General features: G+C 31.3%; 1 protein-coding gene across 2 annotated transcripts in view; it reads left to right on the forward strand.

Annotated features, from left to right (window-relative positions):
- Nucleotides 1-6,733, forward strand: part of LOC106470703 (protein phosphatase PP2A 55 kDa regulatory subunit-like) — a 76,198-nt gene extending 69,465 nt beyond the window's left edge. For both annotated transcript variants that reach the window (XM_013931269.2, XM_022399340.1), the window contains one exon: nucleotides 2,778-6,733. The gene's annotated coding sequence lies outside the window, so the exon portion shown is untranslated. The remainder of the gene's footprint in view (nucleotides 1-2,777) is intronic.
- Nucleotides 6,734-11,195: the final 4,462 nt, after the last annotated feature.

An 11,195-nucleotide genomic window follows, 5' to 3' on the forward strand; every position in this document is an offset into this window, starting at 1 on the left:
AATTTTATTAAACTACTTTTTATGTTATACCAATTAGTATAGCATAAAATTGTAGCTAATAATCCATATAATAAAAGTATACAAGTTTTAAGTTCTTATTTCTGTAAGGCAATATTTAAAAAAAATCCTGAATTTCCCCCAAATGTTTCACATGTGATACATTTTCTCTTCTCTATTTTATCCACCACCCCTTCCAAAAGTAAGAAATTAAATATTAATAACTCCCTATAAAATCATCATTGCTCAGACAAACCATAATTTTTATAGTCTTCAATTTTGTTTGGTTACAGAGCTATCAAATATAAAATCTTGCCACACCCACCTGTCTCATCCTCTCTTTCAGGATTTGTTAATAGTTCTCTCTTATGTTTAATTATATATTATCTATAACCAATAGAAAGCCAAGGTTTTCATATACCAAATGACACATTACATTACATTGTGTTCTGAACAGATAATCGTCAATTTAACTTGTAACACAAGCTTCGTTCCCATGGGAAAGAAACGACTAGCTTGGATGAATTTGTAATGGCTCTTTTCACATTGTTAGAAAGCCAGAAAGATTGTGATTGTTAGAGGAAATTGTTTGATTTTTGCATGTTATCATTCTATGTTCTTTGGTGCATTATTTAATAAAATAAAAATTATTTAATGCACTAGTACCATTAGTATAAAAAAAGTAGGGTTAAGTATAATCAACAGTTGATAGCAATAAAAAAGAATACTTGGGTAAGTATTTTTCATGTTTTTCATATTTATTCTTTATTTGTTATTCTAAGAGTAACTAAAATGTAAAAATAGTGATCTCTTTAGGTTAGTTAAGGTTAGATTAGATAAAATACATAATAAAAATGTTTCATGTGGCACACACACGAGCAGCTCATGGATAATGTAATTTGATAGCGTAACATGAGCTCCATTTTCTCCAAGTGATTTACAACTTATGATGCAAATAGTAGTTAGTTTCAAAGGGCAATAAAACAATAACATTAGTTATAAATATATGTATACTGTTACGAGTTTAAAGCTACTTAGGATAAATGAATGTAGTTTTGTAGTTTCATGTTACAATTGGATGTCATTCTAGGAAGAAAGATAAAAGATAATATAGATTTTTTTTTTTTCTAGTGGTTATAAGGTTGGTTAAATGGACCAAACCTGTATAGAGTTAGGGTAGAGAAAATAACAGATAAAATATAAAGTTTTATTGAAAACAAACATTTGAAATATATTTAAGAGGTTTTAGAGATTTTGTGAAGATATACCCAATATATAGAGAGTTATAAGTGACACTGTGACTTCTCATTTATACATTATTTTTTTCCTCACAAGGGCTTCAGGCTGTTCAACCAATTAGAAACACATCCTGTAGTTATTGCCAAGCCAGAATATAAGATTTCAATCTTCTGTATTCTTTCTTTACTAAGATATCACTATATTTGTTCAACCCACATTAACATGTCTTCCTCCAATATCCTATGTCTGTAGAAAATGTCTATAAATCATTCTGACATGGATGTTAGACATGTTTATAAACAATAGAAAGATAAATTCTACACATCATAGATCAGGCAGTTTTCTGTTTTATGTTTTAGCTTTCAAAGCCAATAGTTCACCAGAAGAGTTTGATGTGTTTATACCAAAGTGGTTGCTCAAAGCATTAATGAAATTAATTATTATAGTTTATATTATACATTATTATAGTTTTGGGACATTATATTAGTGTCTGATATATTTTTATGTTTTAAATTCATATTTGAAAACTACGTGAATTATTTTTAGACAACCAACATAAAAAAAAAGGTTTACTAAACCATGCATCCAAGTGCAAAAGACTTCAAGGTTAAAGTAAGTGTTAAATATCATGGCTTTTCTGTATATTTTTCATTTAATGTTAAATGTTTTTTAACAAGAGTAACTAATATGCAAGATTAGAAAGTTATAAGGTTATATAAGAAAATTTTACTTGAAAAAAAGACAAACATTTCTATTTTAGGAATGCTCACAGTGTGTTCCTCTATAGTTTGTTTACCCAAAGCTCTCACCAGGTGGTTTATTGCTTTGTTATGCTAATTAGACATTGTTCAGAGAGCAATAAAACAATAAAATGAAATAAAATCCTATAGTGTTAAAGCAGAGAAAATAAGAGATTAAGTATAAAATTTTACACATAAGAGTTTTTAGTATAGCAAATGAAATCTCTTAGATATAAAGAAGTGTTTTTATTCTTAGCAGTTCAATCACCTTTCACCCAGACTGACAGAGTAAAGGTCTCTTAAATTTATAGGCAAACCTTTAATGAAAATACTTTATTAAAAAATCTGATTTTCTGTGTACGACAGACTTGAAATGTTTAATAAAATTTTGCCAAATTTTGTGAAGATGCACTTAGTACGTTCAGAATTATAATGGTTACATGGTGGTTATAAGGTTGGTTAAAATATATATTCGTATATTTATTTTAGATGATATAAGTATGGTTTTTACAAGTTAAATTTAGTGTATAAGATAGTGCAAAGTTATAGAAGCTGAGATTGAGATTTTATGTTAGATCATCAAATTATTTGGAGATAATCCTCAACATGAAGTTAAAGCTTTAGAGAACTAATAAAATTGGGAAACATTAAATTGTTAAATTACACAAATGATGTCAGTCATTATTTTTTTCTTAAGTATATATTTTTTTAAATTATGAAACATATGTTTATACTAGCAAATTTGTGTACATAATAGCAGAAATTTTATTTATGACTTTTCATTTGTTTTATTTATGACAGTGGCCACAGATTGTTGGGGTGGATGTACTGCCAGATATTTGTATTAACTAATAAAATGAGAGCTAGAGTCTGAAGTTCCTGAAGTTGATCAAACTATGTATTATTGAGCCATATTAAATGTAATGGTGGACTCTGCTGGACAAATATTCAGAATAAGGAAACTTTGTAATTTAACTTCATCTGGCTGTGCCGTATGCTATGTTAGTTATTCGTCACTTACCCTTCGTGCATTGTGCCTTCTTCCTGAGCTGCTGTACTACACTGTCCATCATTGACCATTGTCTAGTTAGGTTATCACTGGTTGCCAGATGTATGTAGTTATTTGTGTGTATTTTTTTCTCCTATGACTTGTGTGATGCCTGCTAAATTGTTGTTACTCATGAAAGAATATATTAGTTACTTACTAAGTTTAAAAAATTGGGAATAACTGCTCAACATGCCCTGTGAGGAAGAAATTAAAAGGCATGAGCTTCCTTTTCTTTCTTTTTTTTTCCAGTATGCTGTTTGGTGCTCTCTATTTAGTGAAATATGGCATTTTTCATTTCCTAGTATCTGTTTTTTTGCCATAATTCATTTCATTGCTTAGAACATGTATGTTGTGTTGAGTTCACATCAAGAGAGCCAAATGAGAATAAATATTTAGATATGTAATAGTAACAAGTTGTATATTAAAATAAAATGTGAATTTGATTTTAAAATGTTTAATTTTGTTTTAGTAGCAAAAATGAAACAATTATTATACTTTTTTTATAAATGAATTAACATATTGATTTTTTTTCATCAATAATTTTTGTTGTGAAAGTCTTCCATAGTGACTTCATCTTTATACATTAATTTCATAAAATGTCAGTATTAATTGGGCTGCATCATATTTTTGTTCAGAGCTGCCTGAAATGTTACTGTTAGGCTGTTCATAATTTAGTAGTAAGATTAAATATGAGAATGTTTAGGAAGGCTTAATTTTTTTTAAATATTAAATATCTTCCTATAAGTTGTAATTTATATTAAAATGCATAAAGACTGAAAGTTTCTATACAGGATTAATCATGAAATAACTAAACTGATTTAAGAATGTTTTTGTGAAGACTGATAATTATGATAACATCAGGCAAAAAGTCCAGTAATTTCTACATTTCACATTTTATGCCCAATGAAATGCTAACAGATTAGATTTATACTTAGTAAGGAGGTTTTCTGATACATCTTAAGTAATGGAATTAACTGAAGTAGAATGAGTCAAAATATTCCTCATAATTTGCTCAGGACAACAGAATCTAATATGATTTATGCTGTAGTTTAAGAAAATCCTGTAGGAGAATGCCCACTGTGTTGGTGTTGAGACCACGTTTCTGAAAGGGGTAATACTTGTATACGTGAATAAACAACAGTGGTTGACATTGTTCAGCATCCTGTACAAATACATTCTTGTATTAAACAAGAAAGTCTTAATAAAGGAAAAGAGTGCTCAAAGTAAAAAGTCATGTGTCTTCTTGCTTCATGCTTAAATTGATTTTTAAATACTTTAATAATTTGAAAGAGAAACTTTCCCCACAATTTTGGCAACTTTCCTATTTAAGGTTGTGATAATCAAAGGTTTTAAGTGGTATCTTTTAAATAAACATATTCTTGGATTGCATGACATGCTTTAATTTAAAACTTTTTTTCATTGTACAGAATATGTTTGAACATAAAAAATATTGCATTTGAAGTGACTGATTTTTTTATGTATTTATAAGCTTTCATAGATGTTTTAGGCCTACAAGAACAGTCAGTTTATTTGCTTAATTTGCATACAGTTATTACATTTACTACATAAGGTCACATACACAAATATTGTAGTTGAGTTACTGTAATGAAAATTAAATTTCCAATGAAAGTGCTAAGTAAACAGAAAATTCTTTCTCTTTGAAAGTTCATAAGTGGACAAACATATTTTCTGAACTGGTTTTGATGATTTAGTCTTATTTCCATGTATCTTCATCAAGAGTGTGGGTAGAAACGTTTTACCCCCAGTTTCAACAACGTGTCCATTACTTTAAACAATTCTTACAGGTTCTATATTCACATAAACTACCATTAAAATTGATACACCTACATACTGAAGTTACTACATTTACAAACAGGAACATTGATTTTTCATGTATTACATTAACCTTAAATTGAAGTTTATTTTAGTTAAAATTGCTCAGTACAACAGTCTTTCAAAACTAGATATTTTACCGTTTACCTATTATTCAACAAACGTAAATATGTAATTGAGGAAATGCCGCAGAGAGAGAAGGTTTTGGGGAAAATGTACCTCGTAGGTGTTTTCTCGACTAATCCCATGCTATAGACGCGATCCTCAATAGAGGAGAAAGGGGATTTTTAACTGATATGGTGTTGGTAAAAAACTTGGTTAACCTCGGAGCATTGGAATAGATCCGAGTAATAACATAAGGTTTTTCAAAATATTTATTACATAGTAGTACAGTATGCTTGAGTAATGAGTTCTTGAAAGAAAGAGACTGGACAATGTAGATTAAAAATAAACACTGTATATTTATTTACAAACACGGTGAGTATACTACTTCTCTCATATATTTGGGGCAATTGCTTCTACTGGATAAGTTGTCTTCAACTGATCATCTGTTAGACTGATTAAACTTTCCTTACTTCGCCGGTAATGTCAGATTTACCCAGAATGACTGGTCGTTTTCTTAAAGCATAGGGGAAACCGTAACTTCGAGATACCCTCGGAATTATCATTTAAAAGCACTAGCTGTTGCCCCCTCAGTGGCACAGAGGTATGTCTGCGGATTTACAACACTAGACACAGGGTTTCGATACCAGTGATGGGCAGAGCACAGATAGCCCATTGTGTAGCTTTGTGCTTAATTACAAATAAACAAACAAAAGCATCTTGTATGTATAGAATATATAACAAAACGTACAGTATTATAGGCAGCTAGAACGACTTTCTTGACCATGTATGTAAAAACCTACACATACTCAAAGTAATTGATAAATTCTGAATAAATGCAATAGTTCTACAAGAAAGTATAAATGCATGGTATATTTACCACACTACTAAGTTATAGCAACATGCTAGTTATAGCTTGCAAATATAGTGCCCTGTTCTAAGACACTTATTATGCTGATAAGTAATTGGCTAGTGCAGTCGAACAACTAATGAACTGAAATTTGAGTTGAAACTCAAGATAAAAGAAATGTTGATGTTACATGGTAGAAAAGTTAGATATTCCAAGCTGTACTTTTCTAACTTACGTAAAGATTGTAGTTTACATACAGCGTTTTCAAAGTGAAGTTTCGATAACTAATATTTTATAATATTTGAATATCTCTCCGACTCGTTTTTCTTAAAAGCAATTTGAACACTAGTGAATTTTTATATCAAAGATTTTATATACTAAAGGTGTAGTACAACATTTTGTTTGATTCCTTGCACGTGCTTAATTCTTTTATTCCGTTTATGTATTATTTGGTGATAAAGTTAAGAGTCTGTACACCAAGACATTGACCCTATATAATAAATTATGTAAAAAATAAATGATTGTTTATAGTTTTTTGGCATACTTCTAGTTTGGGGGATCTTTTTTTTTCTTCTTCTTCCATCATATTTCTTAATAGTCTATGAGCCAAATAGATTGTTCGTTAATATTTGGGCGGAAAAAGGCTATGATATCTTTTTAGAAAACTAGCGATCTGTACTTTATGGTGCTGTGTATTTGACACCTTAAAAAAAAGGTATCTGTTAGAATTTATAACGTTACCATGGCAACAAAGTCATGTTTTAAGAAGAAATTTCTTAATAACTTAAAAACCTTTAAAATAACAACTACATCAAATACAGTAATAAGGAAAATATCCACATCTATGTTGTTTGATATGGGCAATTCATTGTTGGTATGATCTTTATGTCATGGTCAAGTCAATAAACTATTTTATTATTTGCAGTTTATTTTTACTTGTTTCAAAACATATAAAAACTATATTTTTGAATCATAAGTAAAGTTTTATGAGCAAAACTAAATTTTGTGTGTCAAATGTTTATTCTTACATAAAAAAATTAAGTTACATAGAACGTGCTCAAAAATACCACGCAATTGCTTAAAGAAACTACATTTCAATATACAACATTAAATGTGATATAGAGGAAGTGTGTGCGTTTTAATGGTGAATTGACCTGCGCTATTAAAGATCAAATTGAAGAAAACTGTAATTTCACTTGTATTTGCTCCATTATTGTCAATAATTATTATTATATCGCAAGCACATTGGACTTTAGATCCTCTTTTAGTAAAAGACAATATATATATTAGATATCATCACAAATCAGTATCATAATTTCAGACACCTAACTGAAAATCATTTGGTGTAAGAACAAGAACTATAATTTATGCATGTATAAAAATGACACTTACAAGCACTTGTATATTCAGTCCATAATATAAACAAGTATGAAACAAAAATATTACAAAAGTTACATAATACTAATAAAAGTGTAACACATCAAATTACATAATACTAATTTAGAACATAATATATAGAGTACATTAAAATAACGAATAATTTTGTAAGGTACTTATCTCACTTAAATCTTTAATATTCATCAAACTACATACTACATGTTTCATAAATTAGAAATACTTAATTTCTAGACCTACTCATCTCCTCGACTGAATCAACTTCAATACTTTCCTCATCAACAAACTATTCACTATGGTTTCTACAGGACTGCATATGACACAGTTCAGTTACTTCTGTGTATTTCAATTTGTTCACAAGACACTTGCACTCGTTTTCTGCATGTACGGGGAAGAAGACGCAGGTGGGACACAAAACAATCTACACCGAGGAGCATTTTCCATATAGCAGCTTAATAGTTTGCTTTAATATTGTGCTTTAAAGGGTGGTGAGCATGGTGGTTGTTGCCACAATTCCACAGCAATTTGTTTGGAGGTTAAAAAAACATCACCGACATGGCATAGTCTACTTGGTCGGCAAAGGTTTGACGGTTTCCTTTTAGTTTCTGTACTACCGCCATGCCTTTTATTATACAAGGTGACTGAGATGCTGGAGAAGTATTTTTCTGCGGGTCTTTGCCAAGCGCTTGTTTGTTGTTTTTTCTCGGTTCACCCTCCGCTGTTGTAAGCGCCCAAGGCAGGGGTCCGAGAGGATAAACAAGAACCTCTTTGATGTTTAGCTTTCTACTTTTCACAAGTATGATGTGAGTAAACAGCTTATGGTCTGTCTTCAGGCTAGCTTCTTTGGTTGCATTGTGGTGAAGGCCTTCATCACTCGTTCAGAAAATGGGGCACTGAATACCTTCACAGGAGGGTTATTTTCAATTCTCTCTTCACAAAATGTCTTGTAAGCTCATTCGCCAGCATCTTGCGTATAAATGATATAATGGAAAACATCTTCAGGAGTGGCTTTGTCACTTGACAGAGAAACAAGGTTATCAACCTCTCCTTTAAATAGGTTTATCCAACTTGATTCCAGCAGGTACATGATACTTTTTACATCAAACTCGTCTTGCAGAATTCTTGTTTGCATTAGGTCTTTGTGAGAAAATCCGCTCTGATAAACGCCTAGAATAACCTTCAGTCAAGTTCAACAATAGCAAATTTCACATGAATAGGAAAAAAAACTCATTTGGTTTATTATATGCTGGCATTTTTTATATAATTTTTTCATTGCCTTGGCTAAACACGAAAGTACATGTTTTGTTTCAAGACATATTTTTTTGGCTTTTAATGAATATATACTGAGCTAAAATGAATTTATCAATTACAAAAATGTACTAGCAACTTCAAAGAAACATTTTTTGGTGATATGCATATTTTTATATAAATGAGCTAAATGTAACACAAAAAAATCTAAACTGAAAAACAATCCATTTGACCTTGGGTTTTAATTGTTAATGTCACAACCACAAATTAAATGCATACCCCTAATAACTTTATACCCAATATACTTGACTTTTGTGGCTTATTTATATTCACGTGGTTGTATTTGCCCTAATTCGAAAAATTTATGCATCAGTTAAACAACGCCCCCAGTGGCACGGCGGCATGTCTTCTGATTTACAACGCTAGAATCCGGGTTTAGTTTACCCGTGGTGGCCAGAGCACAGATAGCCCATTGTGTAGGTTTATGCTTAATTACAAATAAACAGTTAAACTGCTTTTTCTGAAGCTATCTATTGTCATTAGTCTTGCCAACATGGCTTATTGCTTTAGAAAACTTTTTTCTGGTGCTTTAAGTATGTTTCGAAGAATTAGAAAAAAAGGTTAGCAAATTATGATGAAAAAAGTAATTTTTTAGAGTTGACCTTAACCGTCGATTACCGTGATCATATCACAAGTCGATTTTTTTTTTATCAAGAAACGTATTTGATTAGTTGTCTTGGTGAAACCCTTTTGTATATTAAATATTTTTTATAAAAAACTGACTTACCATCATAAGGTGCCCATCACACAGTATCATCATAAATTACAGATTATGGGCTTTTTGAAAATGTATTATCTCCTTTCTACCTGAGTGGTAATGATGCCTACATTTTGGACACTGGTTCATGAACTATTAGGGTTATTGTCAAGGTAAGGATTAGATTGTACATTAGGGATTAGTATTTGTTTCATGAATTTCTTTTCCTTCTTTAAAATTAAGATTTCATTGCAACACACTGCATTTTTTTTTTGGTATTCTAATAATTTATGTTGCTTTTTTTTTGTTCTCCCTTTGACTTAAAATATTTATTAATGATCGCACGTGCTGTAATCTATATATAAAACCTTATCCATTCAAAATAGGGAAATAACATTACACTTGCACATTTTCTGAAGTTTAATTGTCCCAGCAATGGTGATCGACATATTTTACTCTTCCTTTGTTAGTAAGAAACACATCTTTACTCTGAGCAACAGATTCACTGCAAAACTTGTGTTATTGATTTATGGCCTAGTCTGTCAATATGAAAAATTCCATTTATTCGCAGACTTTTCTCACCAGTTCCCTTTACAAGTTTAAAAAAAGCGCAGCACTTAATCTGTTTCTGCGAATATAATGGAAACTGTTCATGGTTATTGTACATATTTGTTGAGATATACTCTGGCACATTTTTCAAATTTATGTGCAGGCACTCTACATGAACTTAATAACCAGTGGCAGCTGCCCTCCACAGTCGTATGGACTATCTAAGAAACACAAACCCAACATACCTTTAAGACCGTGACCCCCGTTGGCACAGCGGTATGTCTGCGGACTTACAATGCTAGAACGGCTCTCAATTGTGTAGCTTTATCAAATACATAGAGCTGTTTAACATAATATATTAGATAATGAGTCTTTGGCTTGACAAGCAGAATTATGTAATCCAAAGCAGGCTTCACAGAATGATACTAATCAATATATAATATAATACGCATTTGAAAAGTAAAGGTGGTTGCTTCCATGTGGCTGGTGGCTCAGAATTAAGGACAACACTATACTACCTGGATTGCACACTGACAAGCATGCTGCAACAAGATTTCGTAACTAGGAGAGAAAAGCCTTTGCTAAATTCCTCTAATTTGTAGATCAATTACTCAGTCTGTGTATTTGACTGAAATTACCTGTCCTGTATATTTTTGACAGTTTTCAATGCCACAAAAGATGGAAAAATACCTATTCTGCTCATGAATTCCTTTTTGCTGTCTGAGTAAGTGCAAAAACTATCTTTGCTGTATTGTTTGTTTGAATTTATGCACAAAGCTACACAATGGGCTATCTATGCTCTGCCCACCACAGGTATCGAAACCCGGTTCTAGCGTTTTAAGTCCGCAGACATACCGCTATGCCACTGGGGGGCATCTTTGCTGTAACAAAATATACTAATTTGATCCAGTACATTCATTTTACTACATATCACTAAGAAGGAATGAAATCCACGTCAATTATAAGAGATAAAACATAAGGTTAGACAGATCCCGTAAGAAGAAACAGATGATAACGTTTTTTGCATCTGCCCTTCATCAGACCTAAACATCGACTCTTAGGATATTATTACGTTTTAAGTAGGTTTGTTAAGCATAAAGTTACACAATGGGCTATCTGTGCTCTGCTAACCACTGGTATCGAAACCTAATATACTCAGAGGTGTTTCTAGGACATTCTAGTACCGGAATTAGTTCACCAATTGGCTTATTGTTGCACTTTCCTGAGGTTGCATACATCCGAGTTTTAAGATCAGCTTTATCTTTAGGACAGTGGTTCCCAACATTTGTTTTTGCATTGCAAAAACCCCGTGCTAAAAATATTTGTTTCACGAACCTCTTTATTTTATTTTTGTTAATGACCACTTCATGGTATGGATATAAATATATTAGGTAAGTACTTATCTCTCCACTTGTGCAACACGCCATTAGAGGGCTT

This window comes from Limulus polyphemus, unplaced genomic scaffold (genome assembly GCF_000517525.1).
Source record: "Limulus polyphemus unplaced genomic scaffold, Limulus_polyphemus-2.1.2 Scaffold4170, whole genome shotgun sequence".
Lineage (NCBI taxonomy): Eukaryota > Metazoa > Arthropoda > Merostomata > Xiphosura > Limulidae > Limulus > Limulus polyphemus.